The 26,818-nt window shown below is 39.4% G+C and overlaps 1 protein-coding gene across 10 annotated transcripts in view; it reads left to right on the top strand.

The window, feature by feature from the left end:
- The window catches only part of TRIM9 (tripartite motif containing 9), a 275,613-nt gene that overhangs the window by 85,969 nt on the left and 162,826 nt on the right, over window positions 1–26,818 (top strand). For 9 of the 10 annotated variants that reach the window (XM_054530099.2, XM_054530098.2, XM_054530097.2 and 6 more), the window contains exon 2: window positions 10,276–10,320. The exons of the other annotated variant lie outside the window; for it this stretch is intronic. The gene's annotated coding sequence lies outside the window, so the exon portion shown is untranslated. The remainder of the gene's footprint in view (window positions 1–10,275; window positions 10,321–26,818) is intronic. 10 annotated transcript variants of the gene reach the window in all.

Below are 26,818 nucleotides of genomic sequence, written 5' to 3'. Positions count from 1 at the left end.
CAGAACAAGAAGTTGATGGCTTTCTGCTGTAAACAGCTTTTCCTAAGACATTGCAATAAGACCCCATATTATAATGAGACTCTTTTCCCTTTTAATGGTAAAAGGTAGGACTTTTTCCACTTGGCAGGAAAATAGTGTAATTGAAATTTCTCACTCAGTAGCTTCTGCTGGACATTTGACAGACCTTGATCTAAGAGATCCTTTAGTCCACCTAGTGGGTGACTTTGGCAATATCCCTAATATGACTGTTGCTCACTCTCTGCTTTAATTCAACCCAGTCAGGGATACTGGATGATAAAATTGTTCTATATTATCTGTTTGTTAAATAAGAAAATGTCTATGATACTGCTAATATTACATGCTGTACCTGGATAAATTCCTCTGGAGATGGTGACCCACATACACAAAATAAGAAAACAGGTCATATAATTACAACAGGTCTCACCTAGTTACCCATGGTTATTTGATTTATTCATTCAATTGCCTTTAAGCCGAGGTTCATGGCTAAAAACCACTGTGCAAACTGAGATTTTCATATTACTAGTAATTTTACCTTATGTTTTCTTTTTTAAGAAAACCTGTTTATGTTAGTCCCTTTGCATTGCTATAAAGGAATACCAGAGGCTGAGTAATTTATAAAGAAAAGAGGTTTAATTGGCTCAGTTCTACAGGCTGTGCAAGCACGGCTTCAGCATCTGCTTCTGGTGAGGGCCTCATGAAGTTTACAGTCATGGCAGAAGGTGAAGGGGAGCCAGCATGTCACATGTTGAGAGAGGGAACAAGAGAGTGAAGAGGAAGTTCCAGTCTCTTTTAAACAACCAGAAATCATGTGAACTCATAGAGTAAGACTCAGTACTGTGAGGATGGCACCAAGCTGTCCATGGGGGTGGATCCCTCATTGGATCCGTGGAGTATGATGGAGGTGCCATCATAAATTTCTGCGGAAGTACAGCTCCTAACAGAATAATGTTGGACCAGCAATTTGAGATGATAGCCAGTGCCAACAGAAGAGACAAAATTGAACTTAACAATGGACTCTAGGTAGACTGAGCCTGAAAGCCACTCCCTCCAAACCTACCTTGTTGCTCAAATGTGGCTAAAAGGATTTTGACATTGACTCCATGTTACCAGTCACTCCCTCTGATGTAGGACCAGACCAACAAACTGGGACTGATGTATTCAATCACCAAAGGATAATGGAAATCTAACTACAGAATGATTCATCAGTGATGCTTTTGGGAAAAGATCTCGATCTAAAGGGGAAATGTAAAATGTAAAATCACAATCAAAATAGAGTAACTTGTGTTAAAACTCTGACAAATGAAGTCAGGGAAGGCCATGAAGAGCTCACATGCATGAATGCTTGATAACAAGAACTATCATAAAAGACTCTACAAAAACTACAACCTTGTTTTCTTCCCTCCAAATCTCATCTCATTGTGTGTGCAATTTCACACACAGAAAATTACTTCTGCGAGGATATCTACCCAGCAACTGCCTGTCCAGTCTTGGACTAATGCCACTCTGGTTACTGATCCTTGTAGCCAAGGACTGTTGTTTCAAAACAATTTTTATAACTCTACTCATTTTGCCTTTAAAAACTTCTCCTTGCCCCAAGGTATAGTTTACTATAGCTTGTATTTTCGTTACAATGCCCATTCTCAAATAAATATCATTTTCTCTTAAAGAGTCTCTCTCTGTCTGTTATTTAGGTTGTATTTTCGTTACAATGCCCATTCTCAAATAAATATCATTTTCTCTTAAAGAGTCTCTCTCTGTCTGTTATTTAGGTTGACATCTTTCATGCACAAAAAGAGAGAATAACAGCTGGTAATTGAGGTGCCCTAGGCAGGAGGACTTAGGAGTTCTTTTAATTGATAGAATGCTATACAAGCATTCTCTTCACAGTCTGGGAGATCTAGTTTGTCAGATTTTAGAAGGGCATATAAGGGCTGACCTATCAAGGAAAAATTAAGCATCTAGTTTCAACAGTACCTGCTAGGCCCCAAAACTCTCATAAATTGTATATTAGTCTGAGGTTGAGGAAAGTTTAAAATACCCTTTAGTCTGTCAGGATCTAAGAGAAATTCTTAATATCCAAGATAGTATCTTTGATCTTAAAAATCTTAAATATTTAACATGAGCCTGGAATCTCTTCTGTAGAAACTTTATGGCCTTTGTCTGCTAGAAGGTTAAGGAATGAACACTATCATGTTCATAAGCCTCCTTAGAAGGGAAACAACGTCATCAACATACTGCAAGAGAGTCAAACCTGAGGGAAAGACATGTTTGTTAAATCTGACTTCAGTCTCTGTGAAAAAAAAAAAAGAGAGGCTTTCAGTATATTCTTAGGGCATTATTTTCCAAGTATATTGTTGTTCTTCACACATGAAGGCAAATAAAAGGAAGGGTTTGGGTCATAATACCAAAAGACAATCCCAAATGTCATAATCCTGAATGTTGAAATATTGAAAGATCAAAATCCCAAAAATATAATTATGGAAGAAATAAATTTAAAATTTTTAAAAAATACATTTATGTATTTTTTAAATTAGATTTTTTTTTTAAATTTTCTTTTCTTTTCCTTTTTTTTTTTTTGTTTTTGTTTGTTTGAGATGGAGTCTCACTCTGTTGCCCAGGCTGGAGTACAGTGGTGCGTTCTCATGCAAGCTCTACCTCCCAGGTTCATGCCATTCTCCTGCCTCAGCCTCCCGAGTAGCTGGGACTACAGGCACCTGCCACCACGCCCGGCTAATTTTTTGTATTTTTAGTACAAACGGGGTTTCACCGTGTTAGCCAGGATGGTCTCCATCTTCTGACCTCATGATCCACCCGCCTCAGCCTCCCAAAGTGCTGGGATTACAGGCGTGAGCCACCATGCCCAGCCTTAATTTTCTATTTTTGTGGATAAATAGTAGGTGTATATATTTATGGGGTACATGAGATGTTTTGATACAAGCATGCAATGTGAAATAAGCACATCATGGAGAATGGGGCATCCAAAAGGGGGGTTATTTGAGAAACATAAAAACATGACAGAACACTTCATAGGCTAGTTCACACAATAAAATAGCAATCATATAATAATATACATATTTTCCAAGCATGAACAGGTACACTAACAACAATTGCATGGGTATAATAGTTATGAGCAGATGAACCATATTCATTAAAAAATAGATCAAAAGGCAAAATATATAAATGCATATCACTATGGCTGGTAACTGTGTGCACTCAATTTTATAACTGTAGTCATCTGAAATACTGTGATGAGACAACCTAAGTCTTTTGATAAGATCAATCAGAAACTAAGATTGTTGTCCAGAGAGTCAAGATCAAGAAATTTAACCTTTCACAAATGCAGGTGTACCAAAAGGACATCTCTTCATTTATTGAGGAAGTTTCAACATTTCTATATACATGCACAACATTGTGATAATGCACATTTATGGAGTCAAATTTGCAAAAATTGAATAAAACTAATTAGAATGCTCTAAGTCTTTATACCATTTATATTTCCAGTATTAAAAATGATGTGAAGATGAAATATGTAGCATAACAAATTGGCACTATATGAGAAGGGTCAGAAGTTGCGCATGCTTGAATAATTTGACAGGGGAAATTTCTTATAATTTTCCCTGTGTTTGTATGTCTTCTATGATCTTCAAAACACTTGCTGCACTTGTATTTGGAGAGTGGTTGTACAAATTTGAAAGTCTGGTTATTGCATGGCTATTACGACTAATCGACTTTTTGATTTTGCAGCACCAATAATAATTAGCTTTTAAACTTTATCTTTCACCATGAAGTAGATTCATACACTAAACTTATCATAGCTTTTTGGCAAGGGAACAATTTCACAGATTTCTTGCATACACAGTAAGAAGGAATGATATTTGTTTCCCCAACATCAAATCTGTATTAATCAGGGTTCTCCAGAAAGACAGAACCAATAGGATATGTATATATAGACATATGAGAGGAGATTTATTAGGAGAATTGGCTCATGCAATTATGGTAGCTGAAAAGTCCCACAACAGACTATCTGAAAGCTGGAGACCCTGGAATGCCATTAGTGTGGCTCAGTCCAAATCCAAAGGCCTCAGAACTAGGGAAGCTGATGGTATAACTTAGTCCAAGGCCAGAAGCCTCAAGACCTAAGGGGCTACTGATGTAAATCCTAGAACCTGGAATTCTGATGTGCAAGGCAGCAGAAAAAAAGTCTGTCCTAGCTTTCAGAGAGAGAGAGAGAGACCAATTCACCTTCTGTATTCTCTCTGAGCCCCCAGTCAGTTGGATGGTGCCCATCAACACTGGAGACAGATTTTCCCCACCTAGTCCACTCACACTCACACACTCATCTCTGCTGGAAATACCCTCACGGACACATCCAAAATAATGCTTTATCAGGTTTCTAGGTATTCATTAATCCAGTCAAGTTGACACTTAAAATTAAGTCCACAAGTCTACCCCTTGTCACCTTGGCACCCACATGTATCTCCTTAAACCATACCTAATTTCCAAATAAAGACAATAACAAGGAAATAGTTTCACCTAATATGACACAATTAACATAATGTGTACAACCAGAAAAGGACTAATATCTTCCCCAGAATTTGGCTTTCAAGATTTCAACATTCAGGATTTTAATCTTCTTGGCAGGATCTTATACATTCAGGATTTTAAACTTTAGGGATTTTGATCTTTCAGAATGTCAACATTCAGGCTATGGCATTTGAGATTGTGTCTTTCAGAATTATGATCAGCACACATGGGAATGCTAAAGGAAAAAAAGCACTACAAAGATCTATCACTGTGAAAAAACTAACCATCTGTGGGGATGAAAGTCAAGCCAGGAGGGTATGCAGGTTTGGAACAACGTGATGTCAAAGAATGACATTGTTATTAATGGCTCTTAGGTTTTGTACAAATCTTCATCCTCATCTATGAGGTTTCTTTACAGGAAGGATAGAAGTATGACAGGACTAGTACAAGGCATTATAAGATTATTGGCTTTATTTTCTTTTATAATTTGTTTAATTCTTGCAAGAGCTTCAAGGCCTAGGGAGTATTATCTGGTTAGTTGGGGGGTTCTTTGGGTCCATTTGAATCTTTAATGGGGGAGCCAAATGGATTCATCCAATGTTTGTTATTGATTTAGCCCAAAGTTCCTCAGGAAACTCTTTTGAAAAACTCAGCATCTTCGTTATTTAAGTTAAGGGCAGAAATTCCCCAAGATGTTGAAGAATTCTTACTGTTATTAGTAAAAGCAGGGGTTAGGTCAGGCACAGTGGCTCATGCCTGTAATCCCAGCACTTTGGGAAGCCAAGGCAGGAGGATCACTTGGGGCCAGGAGTTCAAGACCAGACTGGGCAACATAGCAAGCTCCCATCTCTACAAAAATTTAAAAATTAGACAGGTGTGATAGTGCATGCCTGTTGACCCAGCTACTTCAGGAGGCTGAGGTGGGAGGATTGCTTGAGCCCAGGAGTTTGAGGCTGCAGTGAGCAATGATCATGCCACTGTACACCAGCCTGGACAACAGAGTGAGATGTTGTCTCTGAAAACATTAAATTAAACTAATAAATAAAGAGGGGGTTGAGTGGATTTCAAAAATTATCTCCCCCTTTTCAGAAAAGGAAATGGCAGCGTGAAACTTTCTAAGTCCCTTCCAAATAAGTGAAGTATGGCTGAGGGAACTAGTGTAAAATAATGACTGTCCCAGAGAGGATCCAACTGAAAAAGCAAGAGTAAAGATTTGTAAAGCGTTAATGATCATTAGAAACTCCCACCATTTGAATTTTTTCAGTACTCAGTACTCAAGGAAGGGGCTGCTTGAGGCTGGTGGGAGTAAGCACAGAGAAGGTTGCTCCAGTGTCAAAAAGGACAGTGAGAACCTCCTTTCCAATCATTAGGAAAGTTTCACCCAAATGATAAAGAGGCAAGATCTGAAAGATCACCTTGTTTCCTGGGAGTACCCTCAGTCCATAAGGGGCATAGAGGCCAGCTTATTAAGGGTTTGTTAAACAGGTTTTAATTGTACATATTTTCTTCCCAATGTCCACGCTTTTTGTAACAGTGACAGACCCCTTTACGATTTTATTTTCTGGTGTTAGACTGCTATCTTTTATTATGAAGGTAGAAAGCTGCTAAAGCTGTAGCATCATTATCTTATTTGCCTCACATTATTGATCTTAGAAATTGTTTGGGATAATTGGTTGTCCAGGTTAACTAAATCAGAAGTGGGCATTGTTTCCAATTAAACCAACCCTGTTTAACTAGAATTGCAAGATCTTCATCTAAGCCGTTTATGAACATAGAATTAAAAGCCAGTTTGGTAGATTCAGTATCCAAGGGGAGCATTCAGATTTTCTTGAAAACTATTTCAAGTCTGTTGTAATAGTCATGTACTGCCTCACCTTCCTTTTGGGTGTAGGCCTGACTCTTGTTACAGTCTATTGGTTTAGGGAATACTTAAAACAATGTCTTGTTGTAAAGTTTTGATTCTTTCATGGGCTTTTTCCTTATCAGGAGGCATACTGCATTGGAGGTCTGTTAGAGGATTGTTCCAGCCTGCTTTTGCTATTCAATGTTGTGCCTTTCTTCAACAAGCATATGTATTAATTGATAAAGGTCTGAGAAACTAGGTTCATAAGTATGGATAACCATTTGAAATTCTTCAGCAAATTTATGAGGATCCACAGAAGTCTTGGGAAACTCTTTAGCCATATCCCTAAGTTTGACTTTTGTCCAGGGTATATAAGAAATATTTGTGAGTGCCTTCATTATGTGGATGGAGATTGAAATGATGAATTTGAACAGGTTTAACATAAACAAGGGAATCAAGAGAAGCTTCAGTGTCAGAAAAATAGAAAGGAAGTTCAACAAGTCCAGTATATAGAAAAAGAAGTCAGGGAATGAGAGTTGAAGGAAGAAATCTGAGCCTCGAAGACATTTTCTTTCTTTTTTAATTTTTTATTAGCCTCTGTGAGTTTAGAGACTGTGTTTTGGAGAGAGGCAATTTTTAGAGTCCTGAATGTGTTTGGACACCTCTAAATGTCAATTAAAATATGCACCCCATTCAGATTGTTTTGTTTTAGAACATTGGTCTTCTAATTTAGTTAGGAGACAATCTAGTTTTGATATATCAAAGGAATTGTACTTTGGCTGTTGTAATTTGAAAGCATCTTTTGTATAGAAGCTCCAGTCTTCCAGATAAATGCAGGTGCAGGGCTCATAATTTTTTTTAACATAAAACCAGCAGGAGTTCCAGAAGGGGAACGATCATTACAAGGTTTAGAATTAAAGAATCCCATACTTATAACAATAATAATAATACTCACTAATAGGAAAACGTAAACATTGGCAAACTCTTGATAAATGAGGAAAACTCTTGCACAGGCTAAAAGTCTTTGTGGGCACATATGGAACAACCGTTCTCAGATTCCCAAATAAAGACATTGACCAAAACCAAACCAAAGGGAAGGAGGCCAGAGCCTGAGAGGACTCATGAGCAAGGGGGCCTGTGATCCGAGGAAGCAGAGAGTACAAGTGGCTCTTTGTTGTGTGGACTTCACCGTACTTTAAAGAACACTGGTCCGTGGACCACTGAGTAAGATCACTTCAGGTCCCACTTCTGACATTAGCTAAAAAAAAAAATAAATAAAAAAACTAAAAAAAAGATCAACGTGAGGTCAAAATAAATAACATTTATTTGGGAAACCAAGAATTGCAATTCTGGTACACTGAATCAGGGCAGCCTCCAATAGTGTCTTGTAAGGCAAATGCAGGGGAGGTTTTCTATAGGGGATTTCCATGAAAAGTTGTTTCCATAGGCAATTCATTGGCTAGGCAGAAATCCTAAATTGCAAACCAGTTCTGATTTGTTAGTCAATGAAGGCACTCGCAACTGATGGATGTTGAAAGCTGGTGTATACTGACTTTGCTTGTTTATTTAAATCTATTAGAACATTTTGTGGTTTGACCTTTGTGAAAGGATTGCACAATCTTCTGCCTCCACTTTGGAAAACTGTAGCCTTGGTTTTTTTCTTTCACACTGGACATTTTTTGTTTGTTTGTTTGTTTGTTTGTTTTTGAGACATTCTTGCTCTGTCACCCAGGCTGAAGTGCAGTGGAGCAGTCTCAGCTCACTGCAACCTCCGCCTGCCAGTTTCAAGCAATTCTAATGCCTCAGCCTCCCAAGTAGCTGGGATTACAGGTGTGTGCCACCATGGCCAGCTAATTTTTCTTTTTCTTTTTCTTTTTCTTTTTTTTGTATTTTTAGTAGAGACAGGGTTTCACCATGTTGGCCAGGCTGGTCTCCAACTCCTGACCTTAAGTGATCTGCCCGCCTTGGCCTCCCAAACTGCTGGGATTGCAGGTGTGAGCCATGGTGCCCAGCCACACTGGAAATGTTTTTTAAATGAAAACGTTTTATATCAGATTCCCCATTTATTACTTTACTTGAAAAAACTCTTATTCCCTTTAGCAACAATCAGAATTAATAAGAGTTGTCCCTTGCAGACTGCTCTCTGCCTGGCCAAAGCCCTCAGAGGGTACCTTCACCCACTTCTCCTACTTGTCTGGCTCCTGGGAGCATCTATTGGCCACCTCAGGCCTGATACCTTCAGCCACTCAACTGCTCTCACTTCCTGTATCCCGAGTCCATGTTCATCATACAGCCTTCTAGGGCTGGCCTAACTTCTTTTCTTGGTCTTCTACAGTGAGAGAATGTGCTAGTCATGTTGATGTGAGGACTCTTGCCAGTGTAACAGTTTTATGTGCCATGAAACTGTACAAACAAACTGGCAGTTTGATTTTACTGATCAGTCTCTGGTAAGTCAGCCTTCAAGAGATGGATTCATTCTTGGTGCATGCACAAAACCAAGCACTGGTCTTCAAGGCTGAGAGTCAAAACAGCAATGTAGTTGCTGCTAAATTCACAGTGATTGTGCTCCCTGGTAAAATGACTTGGGACTGAACTGCTGAATGTCACCATATGAAATCCTCTACAAACTGAACTTTTCTAAACTGTATTTCTGTATTCAGAAGGTATTTCATGCACTGATTTTCTTTTATAAATCACATTTGCTTTACAACATTATACTTTTATATTTACGGGTGTGTGTGTGTGTGTGTGTGTGTGTGTGTGTGTGCTTAAAAATCAGAAAATGAGAGATTAAGTTGGTAGAAAAGCATATAAAAATTTCAGGTCAAAAATAAAATTATTGGCCGGGCATGATGGCTCATGCCTATAATCCCAGCACTTTGGGAGGCCGAGGCGGGCGGATTGCCTGAGGTCAGGAGTTTGAGACCAGCCTGGCCAACATAGTGAAACCCTGTCTCTACTAAAAATACAAAAAGATTAGCTGGGCATGGTGGTGTGCACCTGTAATCTCAGCTTCTCAGGAGGCCAAGGCAGGAGAATCGCTTGAACCGGGGAGGTGGAGGTTGCAGTGAGCCAAGATTGCACCATTGCACTCCCCAGTCTGGGTGACAGAGCAAGACCCTATCTAAAAAAATAAATAAATAAAATAAAATAAAATAAAATGATCTTTGTCTTTGTAGTCTCCCCTTCCTGCAGAGGGCTGGTATATGTTTTTGGTTGCTTAATTCTTTCTGTTACTATAACATTTCATGGCTCTTCATAAATTGTAAAAAAAGAAAAAAAAAATCACCTTTTCTAATTATCTGATTCTTATCTTCTCCACTTTATTAATGTCATTGCCTCTGCACTCACCCACTAGCCTCCTTTATTTTATAATTTAGCAAATGTCCACCTACATACTGCACCTTAATTGTGTCATCTGCCAAAAAGCAAGTTGATTGGGAAAGAAAATCTTAAAAACACTTCCTACACATTCACACATTGCAGAGGCCTTACATCACAGGCATTTGGGAGTCCCAGTGTGTCTGGAAGAACTTTGGGACGATTCATGCAGAAGACAACTTAGGAAAAGATGAACTCTGAAAGATTCTCTTTAGCACAAGTATTGCAGTGCTGACTCATGTAACAGCTCAGAAATGTTTAAGATCTTCCAACTCTGGCCCACTGCAGCCATAAACATAAACATCTCATTCATTCATTCATTCAAAAAATGGTTATCAAGCATCTACTATGGACATGTGGCAAAAGATACACCTAAAGCCAATGGAAAGCAAAGTTTTCCTAAACTCAGAGTCAATGATGATGATGATGATGATAGTAAAACAAAGACATTTTTTGTTTTTGCAATGACATAAGTGATTTATGCTGTTTTGTTTCTTGTGTTCCAGAATAGAACCATTTGGCAGCTTACAAGAATTTCCAGAATGTACCAGGTAGATCTATACTTATGATTTGTGTTTTTCTTCTATAAAGAAGTATCTTTGGATGTCAAATTAAAGATTGCTACAGAATGCAGGCTGAAAGCTGACAGCTAATTAGAGAATATTTCTGAATACTGCTTCCAATTAATTTTAAAAACACATCAGAATGTCAGACATTTATTTTCTACCCCTGTCTCCCCTATATCATTCCTATGTCAGCATCACTTATGGTTAAAACATCTCAAAATGAAAAGTAAATATGAATTATATTGATAAATAACAAATTAATAGATCTCAAAATACGTCTTTTAAATCACATTTGTAATTGATTAATAAATCAGTCACAAATAAAAGGATCCTAATTGAGCAACTTCTGAGACCTTTAATTTCTAAAAAATGGAATACTTCCAAGGCTGACATTTCAATAACTAAAATACAAAAGGCACATTTCATCTTCAACAACAGAAAGAAGTGTTTGGGTCAATTCTTCATCAAGGGTACAAACTTTAAGTTTATTTTTGTTGTTGCTTTCTGAGAATCAAAGAGAATAATAGAAGAATAGAAATAGAACCACATTTTTAAAGGACAAAAAATTGACGTTTTAATTATAGAATTGACAATCCAGCTCCAGTCACACTCACTCTGGCATTGGCATAGGAATGGGTTTTATCCCAAAAGAGTGATGTACTTTGTACTTTTAGTGAATAATTAGAATTCAGATTGAGATGAGACTATCATATATATATATATATATATATATATATATATATATATGATATTTTTTTTGAGGCAGGGTCTTTCACTCTGTCTCCCAGGCTGGAGTACAATGATGTGACCATAGCTCACTGCAGCCTTGAGCTCCTGTACTCAAGCAGTCCTCCCGCCTCAGCTGCCCAAGTAGCTGGGATTACAGGCATATGCCACCACACACCTGGCTAGAGATATAATTTTAAGTAAACATTAGCGTATGTAAGATCCACTCCCTTTTGTCCTAAAATAGATCAGCTCAACTAAAAACTTATTCCTTTTTCTGTAAACTCTGTCAGCAACAAGCCAAGGAATTTAGTAACCTAAACAAGTGTTCTGGAAGCCATGTGACATATATTGTTAAAACTGCACGGAGTTATCATTAACTTTTAAATGATAAGAGACACTGCACTATTTTGTAATAAAAAGTGACCAAACAATGACTGTGAGTTTCATATGAGAATCCCGTGATTAATTTTGAAACTGCCTTAGTAATCTACAGGTAGACTTAAAGATGTGAAACCAGTGAGGACATTTGACAGGAGTGGACTTGATATGGTATTTTATTATAGAAGGGGAAAAAAATCAAGCTGAATGCCAAGTGTCATGGATTCTGTGAGAAACCATAGCATGACCTCCCGGGAGATAGCATACATATTTACCTGCGCTGCTCAAAGCCACTACCAAGCTGCTCCAATCGTGAACAGCAGAAGGCAGATGATACCCCACTGCCTGATATTTGCCTTGAAAGGCAAGGACTGCAATGAGTCCATCCCACTCCAGAACCACAGGCTTCAGAACTGGATACTTGGGATCTATGTGACCTTGGCTAGTTTCCATAACCTGAGTCTAACATTTTACCTATAACATTAATAAATTATTATCCGTCAAAACAGAATAAAAATTCTTACCCCACAACAACACAGGGTTGTTGAAGAGACAAATGAGATCATATCCTTAGCAGTGTGCCTGGTAGATATTAAGTGCCCAATAAATGAGAGGAATTAGAGTGACTCCCCCACCCTCCACTGCTGCTGGAAGCAAAGGAAAAAGCTGCCCCTTCTAGATGCTGCTTTGTCTTTGCCTCACAAATGTCACCAAAGTAGAACTACAGCAGCTTCTTCTGGTTTCTTCCTAGAGGATGAAAGTTATACATTTAACGACATAATGTATGTGAGTCCCCCTTGTTGACACTGATGAGATGCTAACAAAGAGAGGTTGTTTTCCTGAGGAGGACTGATGGAGGGGAATACGTGTATCCAGTTTTGTGTGGGGGCCATCCAGTGTAATTTATAATGCCACTATAAACCAAAAATAAATTTCCAACCCCCACAACTAACTGACTGTGAATGGACCCCCTCCTCTTGACCAAAGGGACCCAAGGAAACCTGAAAAACTAGTTTATGCCATAATGAGAAGGAAAGGGGGTCTCCTTTTGGAATTCAGGCACAACTGACCAGCATTAACAGTAAAAACAGAGGTTCAGACTGACAAAGCAGACTCTTTGTAGCAATAAGATACCAAGTTCCAACCTGCCTCTAGTATCACATGGCAGATAAAGAAGGAAATAAAAATATATTACCCCAAAATATGTTTCTTTGCATATTTTGAAATGGCCCTGTAAAGCCATCTTTTGTAGGGGAAAATTTGTATCTGTAAAGAATCTCTAATAACCTAACTAGATCTTTCCCCTTCTAGCCCCTCCCAGTCCTGAAGAGGTTAACTGAGAGTCTACCACCTTTTAAAAGTCCAAGTAGGACACATTTGCCATCTATTATTTTTAAGGGCAGCCACCTATGAGACTTCATCTACATAATAAAAACCTTGGTTTCCACAACCCCTTTTCTTAACCCAGACACTCCTTTCTATTGATTCCAGGTCTTTAGATAATAACTTTACTGTTTCAACCAATTGCCAATCAGAAAATCTTTGAATGCTCCTATGACCTATAAGCACTACCTCCTGCACCTCCTCACTTTGAGTTGTCCTGCCTTTCCAGACCAAACCAATATATACCTCACATGTGTTGATTGATATCTTATGTCTCCCTAAAACATATAAAACCAAGCTGTAACCCAGCCTCCTCTCGGGACCTCTTGAGACTGTGCCTCAGGCCCTGTCACTCATGTTAGGCTCAGAATAAATCTCTTTAAATATTTCACAGAGTTAGGCTTTTTTCATCAATACCACTGTGCCCATAGGAAACACAGGTGAAAACTATTTTCCTTATTATGAGTGGGGTTAAACTTTCCCCACCCCAGCCAGGCATGGTGGCTCACACCTGTAATCCCAGCACTTTGGGAGGCTGAGGTGGGCGGATCACTTGAAGCAGGAATTCGGCACCAGCCTGGCCAACATGATGAAACCCAGTCTCTACTAAACTACAAAAAATTAGCTGGGTGTGGTGGCAAGCACCTGTAGTCCCAGCTACTCGGGCAGGCCAAGGCACGAGAATTGCTTGAACCTGGGAGGGGAAGATTGCAGTGAGCCAAGATGACACCACTGCACCCCAGCTTGGGCGACAGAGTGAGACTACCATCTCCAAAAAAAAAAAAAAAAAAAAAACTTTCCCCACCCCATGGTCATTTCCCAGCTGAAGTCATTGCTCACATATTACCTCCTCAATGAGGCCTCATTTGACCGCCATCTTGAAAACAGCAACCAGTCTCCTCATCCTGATTGTTTCCTTACGTTTTCTGTTTTTTTTCTTCCTGAGACCCACTGATCTAATGGAAAATATTATTTTCAAATTTATTATATTTGTTGTATATCATCTGTCTCTTCCAGCTAGAATGTAATCTTTGGGATCAGGGAGCTTTGTTTTGTGCCTGGAACAATTGGTAATTGGTTGAATGAACAAATACATAAATAAATTTATTCATATTTGCATATGCACAGAGAAACTCTGGAAACCTTCTTGAGAAAATAACATTTGTTGATAGAGTAGGGAAAACTGGAGAGGTGGTCTGTATGAATTGGAGACAAGAGTGGGAGGAAGATTTCAATTCTTAATTTTTGAACTGTGTGAATGATTATATATATATCTCAGACATATATATCTCAGACATGACTGGTTCTGAAGTCACCAGCCATCCTTGACAGGCCTGATTTCTTTCTCTCCACTCTTTATAAAGAGACCTCTCTCCCTTCTCTTTTCCCTGCACCTCCTTAATTTCTCTGTCAAGCCTCAAAATAGCAAATGTTCTTCCTGCTACATATGCGCATGCATCTATACATATCTTTTCTGTGTCAATATATGTTTTAAGAAAAGTGTGAAATTAAACTTCAATTTCAAAACAGATATTCTACTCAAATACAGACTGTAATAAAAACATCTTTAATAAAGGCTTACTGAACAACGGCAGCAACAAAAACTTGAATTCAAAGAAGGCCAACCAGGGAAAACCATGGTGACTTTAGAGGGTTTGATGAATTGGTAAATGATAGCAGCTGCTTTAAAGGGCATTGCCTTCGTTCCCAGGGACCACATGATGGAAGGTCCATTATGGAGTAGGTGAAGTGACCTCTGGGCTGGGAACACGGACTCTGGGAAGTCCTTGCTGAGCATTCCCTGAGGCCAGGATGTCTGTGCCTCTGGGCTCCCTCCTCTTCCATTCTGATCAAAGGACTCATTGGTGTTATGTCATTTGAGGCAAATGCCCCAGATTGGCTGAGAGAACACAAACAAGCAGATCTACAATGTGGTGCAAAGAAAACAGAAGGGGCACATGCGTTGAGATGTGTTAAATATTATGAATTCATTTACATAGTCACCAGAGGAAGAACGTGATCTAAAGTCAAGATGAAGCCAAGAGCCTTGCCTTCAAAGCTCTAGCATATTGGAATATAACTAAAATTTAAAAATATATATGCTTTATTCTTCTCTTCCAGCCTCTTTTTCTTCTCCCTCCCATGTTTTCCAGCCAGTTTTAGCCAAGTGAATTATTATTCTAGCCAAATTCCTCTAGGAAGGAAAGAATAAACTCAATTCATCTTCATTTCTCTCCTCTGACAAAATGGGTAAGACAGTGATGATATCAATCTTTTACTGGATTTTGCTCACAGGGACTTAATGAATATTTGTTAATATACTGTGATAAGCAATGCAAAAATATGAAGGCCAGCAGAGTGATAATGGCCAAGAATTACAAATTCCTAAGCCTTTATTATGTAGAAAACTAATTTGTTCTTACTACATTGAGATCTGACCAGCCGCAGACCCAGTACCTTTTATGTAGTTCTATGAATTTTCATTACATAAATAATTAAAATATGAGGAAAAGAGTCATTTTAAATATAAGGATTTACTTCTAATTTCTCACAAAATTATCTCTGTTTATAAAGAAGGGCTAGTGAACAGTAGTTCTCCAGCATGGAAAATTGTCAGAATCGTAACGCGATCTAAAAATGTCTTGTATTAAAACAAAGCCTAAAAACATTTTTAAATAGATTTGTTAGCTTGTCTATTTAATCCACTAACCTAGACAATTAGGTTAATGCAATTGGAAATTGAAAGCAAAATTTTCTATATTGTTGCCTGATACTCTTCAGTGTTGGCGGTTGCTTCTATCCTGAAGCATTCATTGTAAGACACCACTGCTTGAGAGCCTCTCTCTGAAAACAAGACTGTCACATGACATCAGAGCAGCAAGTAGTTGCACATCATTCAGTTCTTTGCTTTGCCCCCTACTTACTCACCGCAATGACTGTAATTATTTTTCCACTGTAGGAGTCACACAGTGGAAGAGGAACAGTTCCCGTCACACCTCCAGGTTACATAATCACCTAGACTGAAGGGAACAACCCAGATCCTCTGAGCAGCACCTGCAGAGAGAGGGTTCAGACTCTCTCCAAAATAGTAACTTTCCCCTGAGCAGCAGAAAGAGGATACAATTCCCCTATGACACCCATAAACTGCAATGCAGTCTTTGTAGTAGCAACTGAGCTTTCCTAGAGTGCTCAACAGAAGTCACACCCCAGTGGTCAAGTGCTGAAGGAAGGACCAAGACAGAATCAAAGTCCTAGCAGTTGCCATGGCAACAGCAATAGGGTAACGAAAGGTTTCCAGAAGCAAGTCTGTCTCAAGAGTTTATAATGCAACCATATGCTGTCTCTGTCTAACACATGCCAAATGAAGACAGATTCAGTCTGTTTTCTGACTCCCTCCATCAGTTTGCATTATCTGGTGAAATTCTGGAGAGGCAAGTCAGATGAGGCAGTTCCCAGACCTGGGTCTTCAAGTTACTGTAACAAAGAAGGCTTAGGCCCTTTCTTTCTAGCTTGTGCAGGAAATGCAGGCATAAGCCATCACTGATGTATGTTTAGCTCAGTTGGCTAAAATTTCTGGTTGTACTGTAACCTTTACCAGCCTCTAAATGCAGAGTGGCTGATCTAATCACAAAACAGATTCAATCATTATTGTACTACTTGGAAATACTAAGAGCTAATCCAGATGCCACAAGGGAATGTTCCTTCTCTGATTCTGAATTTGTTTTAGAGAAAGCAACAAGAGGATATTTCTTTTTCTCTTGATTCCTGTGATGGTTTATTTTATGTGTCAATTTGAGCAGGCCACAGGTTACCCAGATTAAACATTGTTTCCGGATGTGTGGCAAAGGTATTTCTGGCTGAGGTTAGCATTTGAATTGAGTCTATTGTTGGACTCAGCAGAGTAGTTTGCCTTCCTTAATGTGAGTGGGTATCACCCAATCCACTGAGGGCCTGAATAGAACAAAAGGTGGAAGAAGGGAGAATTCACCCTTTTATTCCTACCTCACTGCTTGAGCTGGGAAATCTAACGTCTTCTGCGCTGGGATTGCTCCCCTGGTCAGCTCCCCGGTTCTCAGGCATTTGGACTCAAGCTGAATTACACCACTGGCTTTATTCAGTCTCCAGCTTGCAGATGGCAGATCATGGGATTTAACCTCCATAATCACATGTGCCACTTCCTCCAATAAATGTCGAGTGTGTGTGTGTGTGTGTATGTGTGTGTATCTCCTGTTCTTCTGTTCAGGGTTCATCCATGTTGTAGTATGTGTTAGAATCTTAGACCTTTCTAAAGCTGAATAATATTCTATTATATGGATATACCACATTTTGTTTATTCAGTCTTCTATTGATGGACATTTGAATTGTTTCAATCTTTTGGTGAATGTGAATAATGCTGCTGTGAACATTGGTGTACAAGTACCTGTTTGAGCACTTGCTTTCAATTCTATTGTGTATATATCCAGGAATAGAATTATTGGGTCATGTGGTAATTCTATTTAACTTTTTGAGGAGCCATCAAACTTTCCTCCACCGTGGCTGCATGATATTTTACATTCCTGCCAAGTCCTCCAGCACCCCCTCTTTTAAAATTTATTTCTTCTAAAAAAAGAAAAAACGGGATACATATACAGAACATGCAGGTTTACATAGGTATATGTGTGTCATGGTGGTTTGCTGTACCTATTGACCCATCCTCTATGTTCACTCCCCTTAACCCCCACCCCGCAACAGGCCCTGGTGTGTGTTGTTCCCTGTGTCCATATGTTCTCAATGTTCAACTCCCATTTATGAGTAAGAACATGTGGTGTTTGGTTTTCTGTTCCTGCATTAGTTTGCTGATAATGATGGCTTCCAGCTTCATCCATGTCCCTTCAAAGGACATGATCTCATTCCTTTTTATGGCTGCATAGTATTCCATGGTGTATATGTACCACATTTTCTCTATCCAGTCTATCATTGATGGACATTTGGGTTGGTTCCATGTCTTTGCTATTGTAAATAGTGCTGCAATAAACATACATGTGCAAGTATTTTTATAGTAGAATGATTTATCATCTTTTGGGTATATACCCAGTAATGGGATTGCTGGGTCAAATGGTATTTCTGGTTCTAGATCCTTGAGGAATCGCCATACTGTCTTCCACAATGGTTGAACTAATTTACATTCCCACCAACAATGTAAAAGTATTCTTATTTCTCCACAGCCTCGCCAGCATCTATTGTTTCCTGACTTTTTAATAATTGCCATTCTGACTGGTGTCAAATAGTATCTCATTGTGGTTTTGATTTGCATTTCTCTGATGATCAGTTATGTTGAGTTGTTTTTTTTTTTCATATGTTTGTTGGCTGCATAAATGTCTTCTTTTGAGAAGTGTCTTGATATCTTTTGCCCACTTTTTGATGGGGTTGTGTTTTTTTCTTGTAAGTATGTTTAAATTCCTTGTAGATTCTGGATATTAGCCCTTTGTCAGATGGATAAATTGCAAAAATTTTCTCTCATTCTGTAGGTTGCCTGTTCACTCTGATGACAGTTTCTTTTGCTGTGGAGAAGCTCTTTAGTTTAATTACATCCCAGTTGTCAATTTTGGCTTTTGTTGCAATTGCTTTTGGTGTTTTTGTCATGAAGTCATTGCCCATGCCTCTGTCCTGAATGGTATTAAATAGCCTAGGTGTTCTTCTAGGGTCTTTATGGTTTTTGGATTTACATTTAAGTCTTTAATCCATCTTGAGTTAATTTTTGTATAAGGTGTAAGGAAGGGGTCAGTTTCAGTTTTCTGCATATGGCTAGCCAGTTTTTCCAGCACCATTTACTGAATAGGAGATCCTTTCCCCATTCCTTGTTTTCATCACATTTGTCGAAGATCAGATGATTGTAGATGTGTGGTGTTATTTCTGAGGTCTCTGTTCTGCTCCATTGGTCTACATGTCTGTTTTGGTACCAGTACCATGCTGTTTTGGTTACTGTAGCCTTGTAGTATAGTTTGAAGTCAGGTCGTGTGATGCTTCCAGCTTTGTTCTTTTGGCTTAGTATTGTCTTGGCTATATGGGGTCTTCTTTGATTCCATATGAAATTTAAAATTGTTTTTTCTAATTCTGTGAAGAATGTCAGTGGTAGTTTGATGGCAATAGCATTGAATATATAAATTACTTTGGGCAGTGTGGCCATTTTCACAATATTGATTCTTCCTATCCATGAGGATGGAATATTTTTCCATTTTTTTTGTGCCCTCTCTTATTTCCTTGAGCAGTGGTTTGTAGTTCTCCTTGAAGAAGTCCTTCACATCTTTTGTTAGCTGTATTCCTAGGTATTTTATTCTCTTTGTAGCAATTATGAATGGGACTTTGTTAATGATTTGGCTCTGTGCTTGTCTATTGTTGGTGTAAAGGAATGCTTGTGATTTTTGCACATTGACTTTGTATCCTGAGACTTTTGAAGTTGCTTATCAGTTAAAGAAGTTTGGGGGCTGAGATGATGGGGTTTTCTAAATATAAAATCATGTCATCTGCAAACAGAGACAATTTGACTTCCTCTCTTCCTATTTGAATACCCTTTATTTCTTTCTCTTGCCTGATTTCCTGGCCAGAAATTCTAATACTATGTTGAATAGGAGTGGTGAGAGGAGAGCAACCTTCTCTTGTACCAGTTTTCAAAGGGAATGCTTCCAGCTTTTCCCCATTCAATATGATGGTGGCTATGGGTTTGTCATAAATAGCTCTTATTATTTTGAGATATGTTCCATAAATACCTAGTTTATTGAGAGTTTTTAACATGAAGGGATGTTGAATTTTATCAAAGGCCTTTTCTGTATCAGATAATCATGTGGTTTTGTCTTTGGTTCCGTTTATGTGATGGATTACATTTATTGATTTGCATATGTTGAACCAGCCTTGCATCCCAAGGATGAAGCCAACTAGATCATGGTGGATAAGTTTTTTGATGTGCTAGTGGATTTGGTTTGCCAGTATTTTATTGAGAATTTTTGCATCTATGTTCATCAGGGATATTGGCCTGAAGTTTTCTTTTTTTGTTGTGTCTCTTCCTGGTTTTGGTATCAGGATGATGCTGGCTTCATAAAATGAGTTAGAGAGGAGTCCCTCCTTTTTAATTGTTTGGAATAGTTTCAGAAGGAATGGTACCAGCTCCTCTTTGTATTTCTGGTAGAATTCAGCTATGAATCCATCTGGTCCTGGGCTTTTTTTTTTTTTTTTTTTTTTTTTTTTTTTGGTTGATAGGCTATTAATTACTGCCTCAAATTCAGAGCTTGCGGTCTATTCAGGGATTCAGCTTCTTCTTGATTTAGTCTTGGTAGGGTGTATGCGTCCAGGAATTTATCTATTTCTTCTAGATTTTCTAGTTTATTTGCATAGAGATGTTTATAGTATTCTCTGATGGTAGTTTGTATTTCTGTGGAGTCAGTGGTGATATCCTCTTTATCATCTTCTATTGTGCCTATTTGATTCTTCTCTCTCTTCTTCTTTATTAGTTTATCTAGCAGTCTATCTGTTTTGTTAATTTTTTTAAAAAAAACCTGCTCCTGGATTCATATAATTTTTGGAGGGTTTTTCATGTCTCTATCTTATTCAATTCTTCTCTGATCTTAGTTATTTCTTGTCTTCTGCTAGCTTTTGGATTAGTTTGCTCTTGCCTCTCTAGCTCTTTTAATTATGATGTTAAAGTGTCAATGTGAGATCTTTCTAGCTTTCTGATGTAGGCATTTAGTGCTATAAATTTTCCTCTTAACACTGCTTTAGCTGTGTCTCAGGGATTCTGCTGTGTTGTCTCTTTGTACTCACTGGTTTCAAAGAACTTCTTGATTTCTGCCTTAATTTCATTATTACACAGGAGTCATTCAGGAGGAGGTTGTTCAATTTCCATGAAATTGTGTGCTTTTGAGTGAGTTTCTTAATCTTGAGTTCAAATTTGATTGCATTGTGGTCTGAGAGACTGTTATGATTTCAGTTATTTTGCATTTATTGAGGAGTATTTTACTTCCAATTGTATGGTCGATTTTAGAATAAGTGCTGTGAGCACTGAGAAGAATGTATATTCTGTTGATTTGGGGTAGAGAGTTCTGTAGACGTCTACCAGGTACACTTGATCCAGAGCTGAGTTCAAGTCCTGAATATCCTTGTTAATTTTCTGTCTCATTGATCTGTCTAATACTGACTGGGGTGTTAAAGTCTCCCACTATAATTGTGTGGGAGTCTGTCTCTTTGCAGTTCTCTAAGAACTTGTTTTATTGGGTGCCCCTGTATTGGGTGCATATATATGTATAATAGTTAGCTCTTCTTCTTGAATTGTTCCTTTTACCATTATGTAATGCCCTCTTTATCCTTTTTGATCTTTGTCAGTTTAAAGTCTGTTTTGTCAGAGCCTAGGATTGCAACCCCTGCTTTTTTTTTTTTTTTTTTTCTGAGACGGAGTCTTGCTCTATCATCCAGGCTGGAGTGCAGTGGCATGAACTTAGCTCACTGCAACCTCTGCCTCCCGGTTCAAGAGATTCTCCTGCCTCAGCTTCCCTAGTAGCTGGGATTACAGGCACCCACCACCATGCCCAGCTAATTTTTGTATTTTTTGTAGAGACGGTGTTTCACCATGTTGGCCAGCCTGGTCACGAGCCGAACTCCTGACCTCTGGTGATCCGCCCCCCTCAGCCTCCCAAGGTGCTGGAATTACAGGTGTGAGCCACCACGCCTGGCCACCCCTGCTTTTTTTTTTGCTTTCCATTTACTTGGTAAATTTTCCTCCAACCTTTTATGTGGAGCCTGTGTGTGTCTTTGCATGTAAGTTGGGTCTCCTGAATACAGCACATCGATGGGTCTTGACTCCTTATCCAGTTTGCCAGTCTGTGTCTTGTAATTGGGGCATTTAGTCCATTTACATTTATGGTTAGTATTGTTATGTGTGAATTTGATCCTGTCATCATGATGCCATTTGGTTATTTTGCACACTAGTTGATGGAGTTTCTTCGTAGTGTCATTGGTCTTTATATTTTGTTGTGTTTTTGCAGTGGTTGGTACCAGTTTTTCCTTTCCATATTTAGTGCTTCTTTCAAGAGCTCTTGCAGGGCAGGCCTGGTGGTAATGAAATCCCTCAGCATTTGCTTGTCTGTAAAGGATTTTATTTCTCCTTTGCTTATGAAGCTTAGTTTGGCTGGATATGAAATTCTGGGTTGAAAATTATTTTAAGAATGTTGAATATTGGCCCACACTCTCTTCTGGCTTATAGAGTTTTTGCTGAGAGGTCTACTGTTAGTCTGATGGGCTTCCCTTTCTAGGTGACCTGTTCTTTCTCTCTGGCTGCCCTTAACATTTTTTCCTTCATTTCAACCTTGGAGAATCTGACGATTATGTGTCTTGGGGTTGATCTTCTCATGGAGTATCTTAATGGTGTTCTCTGTATTTCCTGAATTTGCATGTTGGCCTGTCTTGCTAAGTTGGAGAAATTCTCCTGGATAATATCCTGAAGTGTGTTTTCCAGCTTGCTTCCATTCTCCCCATCTCCTCTGGTACTCCAGTCAATCACAGGTTCAGTCTTTTTATAAAGTCCCATATTTCTTAAAGGCTTTGCTCATTCCTTTTCATTCTTTCTTCTCTATTCTTGTCTGCATGTCTTATTTCAGTAAGGTGGTCTTCAAACTCTCATATCCTTTCTTCTACTTGGTCAATTCAGCTGTTGATACTTGTGTATGCTTCACGAAGTTCTTGTGCTATGTTTTTCAGCTCCATCAGGTCATTTACATTCCTCTCTAAACTCATTATTCTAGTTAGCAATTCCTCTAAACTTTTATCAAGGTTCTTAGCTTCTTTGCATTGGGTTAGAACATGCTTCTTTAGCTCATCATAGTTTTTACTATTCATCTTCTGATGCTTACTTCTGTCAATTCGCCCATCTGATCCTCTGTCCAGTTCTGTGCCCTTAATGGAGAGACATTGCAATCATTTGGAGGAGAAGAGACACTCTGGTCTTTTGGGTTTTCAGCATTTTTTTTGTTGATTATTTCTCATCTTTGTGAGTTTGTATAGTTTCAGTCTTTGAGGCTGCTGACCCTTGAATGGGGTTTTTGTGGGGGTCTTTTTGTTGTTTTTGTTGTTGTTGATGATGCTATTGTTGTTACCTTCTGCTTGTTTTTCTTTCAATAGTCCTGTCCCTCTTCTGTAGGGCTGCTGCTGTGTGCTAGGGTTCACTTCAGGCCCTATTAATCTGATTTGCTCTGTGCCTGGAGATGTCATTCAAGGAGGCTGGAGAGCAGCAAAGATGAGTACCTGATCCTTCTTCTGGGACCTCTGACCTTGAAGGACACCAACCTGATGCTACTAGGATTGCTCCTGTATATGGTGTCTGACAACCCATGTTGGAGGGTCTCACCCAGTTGGGTGGCATGGGGAGCAGGACTCGTTTAATGAAGCACTTTGTCCCTTGGTGGAGAGGGTATGTTTCACTGGAGGGAAACCCACTTATCTGGTCTGCCCAGATTCCTCAGAACTACCAGGAGGAGTGGTTAAGTCTGCTGGTCTGCAGAGACTGTGGCCACCCTTCCCCCTAGAGGCTCAGGCCCAGGGAGACCTGAATTCTGTCCCTGAGCCTCTGGCTGGAATCATTGGAGATCCTGCAGGGAAGCCCCACCCACTAAGGAAGGATGGGTCAGGGTTATGCCTGAAGAGGCTTGTAGTAGAGACAGGGTTTCACCATGTTGGCCAGGCTGGTGTAATACTCCTAACCTCAAGTGCTCTGCCCGCCTTGGCCTCTGAAAGTGCTGGATTGCAGGCATTAGCCACCACTCCTGGCCCAAGTTCCCCCTTTTAATGCCTTTGAGAAGGTATAACCTGTGTCACTTTCTTAGATTTCAAGGTCCAGAGGTAGATTGCCAATAAACCCAATTCTGGGAGTCAGTGTCAGTACATTTCCCTGATACCACCCTGAAATCCTGATAAGTTAAAGTCAGTAAACATTAGTTGAGTACCTGGTATGAGTCAGGCAACATGCCAGGCATTAGAGATACAAAGAGCTCATAGGCTGGTGAGGTGGACAGACATTTAAATGCAAAAATATAGTATAATGAATCCAATAGTAGAAGGATGTGCAAAGCAATAAAAGGGCAGGGAAAGCTTTGCAAAAGGAATGGATTGAGGTGGGTTTTGAATGATGAACAGGAGTTTGCCAGGTGGGAATAAGGAAAATAGCACAAGAAGGGAAAAGTAAGTGCAAAGCATATCCACAGGAACATAGCACAAGAAGGGAAAAGTAAGTGCAAAGCACATCCATGGGAACATCGCACTCTCAGGGAACTGAGCATGGTTTATTGTGGCCGTAGTTTACTGCCTGGTTTCTGGCCTATTGGCACCCCCTCAGAAACTCTGTGGAGAGGACAGGAAGACATGCATGTGTGTAAGCATGTGTTCATCTATGCACTTGAATCTGAGGGTAGGAAGTGATGGCATTTCACAAGGTGGTGTCTGGAATCTTGCGAGTTGTGGTCAAATGCCGGAGCCTAGTGATGCTGCGTTAGGAAGGGGATTGGAGGGTGACACCTGACTCCTTGAGGCATTGAGATGATTGTTAATAAACAAAATTATAAGACACCTGGGGATAGGAAATATGTCCCATTTAGGACTTTAGAAAAATCAACTTTTGATTGATCCAATTTCAGCAATATGGCAGACTGAGAAACGTGAAAACCCTCCCACTGCAATGCCTAGAAAGGATTTATAAAATGTAATGCAAATTATTTTAAATGCAAAGCCAAATTCATACATTCTTAAAACAGGAACATCTCCAAGTGCCAGAAAATGGGTCACTGGAAACCACAGAAGTGACCTGAAACCATAGGCCAGGGTAGTTCAGGGATAAGGGATGCAGATGGATAGTGAAGGGTAAGGGGAAGCTTACAAGGAGGAATCAAGAAATCCACAATCATAGTGAGACTGTAACACACCTCTCTGTTACTGATACTTCAAGCAGACAAAAAGTCAAGGTTTAGATTTGAATATCATAGTTAACGTTCTATTTGTCCTTGGGGAAACCAAACAAACATTATAGGATCCCCAGCCACAGCCTAAACCCTTGAAGCACTTTCTCAAAAGGAACAAAGATCCATGATATGGAAGTCAAGAGTGCTTCCCTCCTGTTTGGGATCTTACCTTTTATGTGAATCCTGAATGATAAATAAAAGTTCTAACAAATAAGCAGCTCTCACAAGGGACACAATGGATGAGGAGGATTCTTTTGACCCTTATTAGAAGGGAAGAGGAGCAACTGAGAAATAAATATTAGAGTTAAACTGTTGTGAATGTGTATTAGTTTTCTATGCTATGTAACAAATTACCACATATTTAGTGGCTTAAAACAAGACTAAGTGAAAGAAGTCAATCAAAAAAGACCACATATTATGCAAGTTCATTCACATGAAATGTCTTGAAAAGGCAAATTTATAGAGACAGTCAGTAGTTTAGTCATTGTCTAGGGCTGAGGAGTTGGAGAGTAACTGCTAATGTGTGTGGAGGTTTTTTGGGAGGAGATTAAATGTTTTAAGATTGTGGTAATGCTTACAAAATCAGTGAATATACTAAAATTCATTGAATTGTACATTTTAAATAGGTGAATTACATGGTATACAAATTATACCTCAATAAAGCAATTAAACACGCACACTAACACATACATACACACATTATCATGTCACAGTTTCCATGGTCATGATTCCAGGAACCATTTAGCTGGGTCCTCTGCTCTCAAATGGTTGCAATCAAGGTGTCATCTGGGCTATGTTCTCATCTAGAGGCTCAGTTAGGGAAAATTTGCTTCCAGTCTCACTCAGGTTGTTAGCAGAATTCACCTTCTTGCATTTGTAGATCTGAGGGCTTTGGTTTCTTGCTGTATTGGCTAGAGACCACCCTCAGCCCCTAGAGGCTGCCTGCAGCTCCCAGCACACAGCCCTCTTCATATCCAGGTCACATCATGGCCACTTGCTTCTACAGAGCCAGTAGGAGAGCAACAGTGAGTGCCAGTAGCATGGAGTCTTCTTTAATGTGTTACAACATAATCATAGGGGTGATATCCCATCACCTTTGCCATATGCTTTTGGTTAGAAATAGGTTGCAGATCCGGCCAGGCGCGGTGGCTCATGCCTGTAATTTCAGCACTTTGGGAAGCCGAGGCAGGCGGATCACGAGGTCAGGAGATCGAGACCATCCTGGCTAGCACGGTGAAACCCCGTCTGTACTAAAAATACAAAAAATTAGCCGGGCGTAGTGGCAGGCGCCTGTAGTCCCAGGTACTTGGGAGGCTGAGGCAGGAGAATGGTGTGAACCCAGGAGGTGGAGCTTGCAGTGAGCTGAGATTGCACCACTGCACTCCAGCCTGGGCGACAGAGCGAGACTCTGTCTCAAAAAAAAAAAAAAAAAAAAAAAGAAGTAGGTTGCAGATCCTACTCACACTCAAAGGAAGGGGATTTGAATATTAGAAGGCAGGGGTCATTGGGAGTAACCTTACGGTCTGTCCACTGCTGGCCACCACCTGGATACAGACATTCTGTGTTGCTATCCTGGGACTATTTATTAACAGCTTCCTCACCAATGCCAGAGCAGGGTAACGACTTCCCATCTCACCTTTGGCATGTTGTTGATACGATTTGTCCCGTAGCCATTGCCTATAAATGATGGAGAACACAAAACTTACTAGTTTTCACTTGTGTATTTTATAAAAGTACTACACGACTATGGAAACATTCCAAACAGTACAGATAGGTATAAGTATAAAGTAAAGATTCTCTATGTCTTTTCTCGTTCACAATCACCTTGTTCTACTTCTCATGAGTAATCTTTGGAAATAGTTTCTGGATAGTGCAAATTATCAAGATTATCACCATTTCAGTATAACAAGAGCACCATCCATACAAGCAAAAACAGGAGTTCTCCTGGGCCAAGTCAGTTATTTAGTTTTCTGAGGCAGCTAAGATGAAGATAAACAGACGAGATTCAGTAAGGGGGAAAA

This window comes from Pongo abelii, chromosome 15 (assembly GCF_028885655.2).
Source record: "Pongo abelii isolate AG06213 chromosome 15, NHGRI_mPonAbe1-v2.0_pri, whole genome shotgun sequence".
Taxonomy (NCBI): domain Eukaryota; kingdom Metazoa; phylum Chordata; class Mammalia; order Primates; family Hominidae; genus Pongo; species Pongo abelii.
Note: the sequence above shows the minus strand (reverse complement) of the source record. Positions and strands in the feature narration are given on the sequence as shown.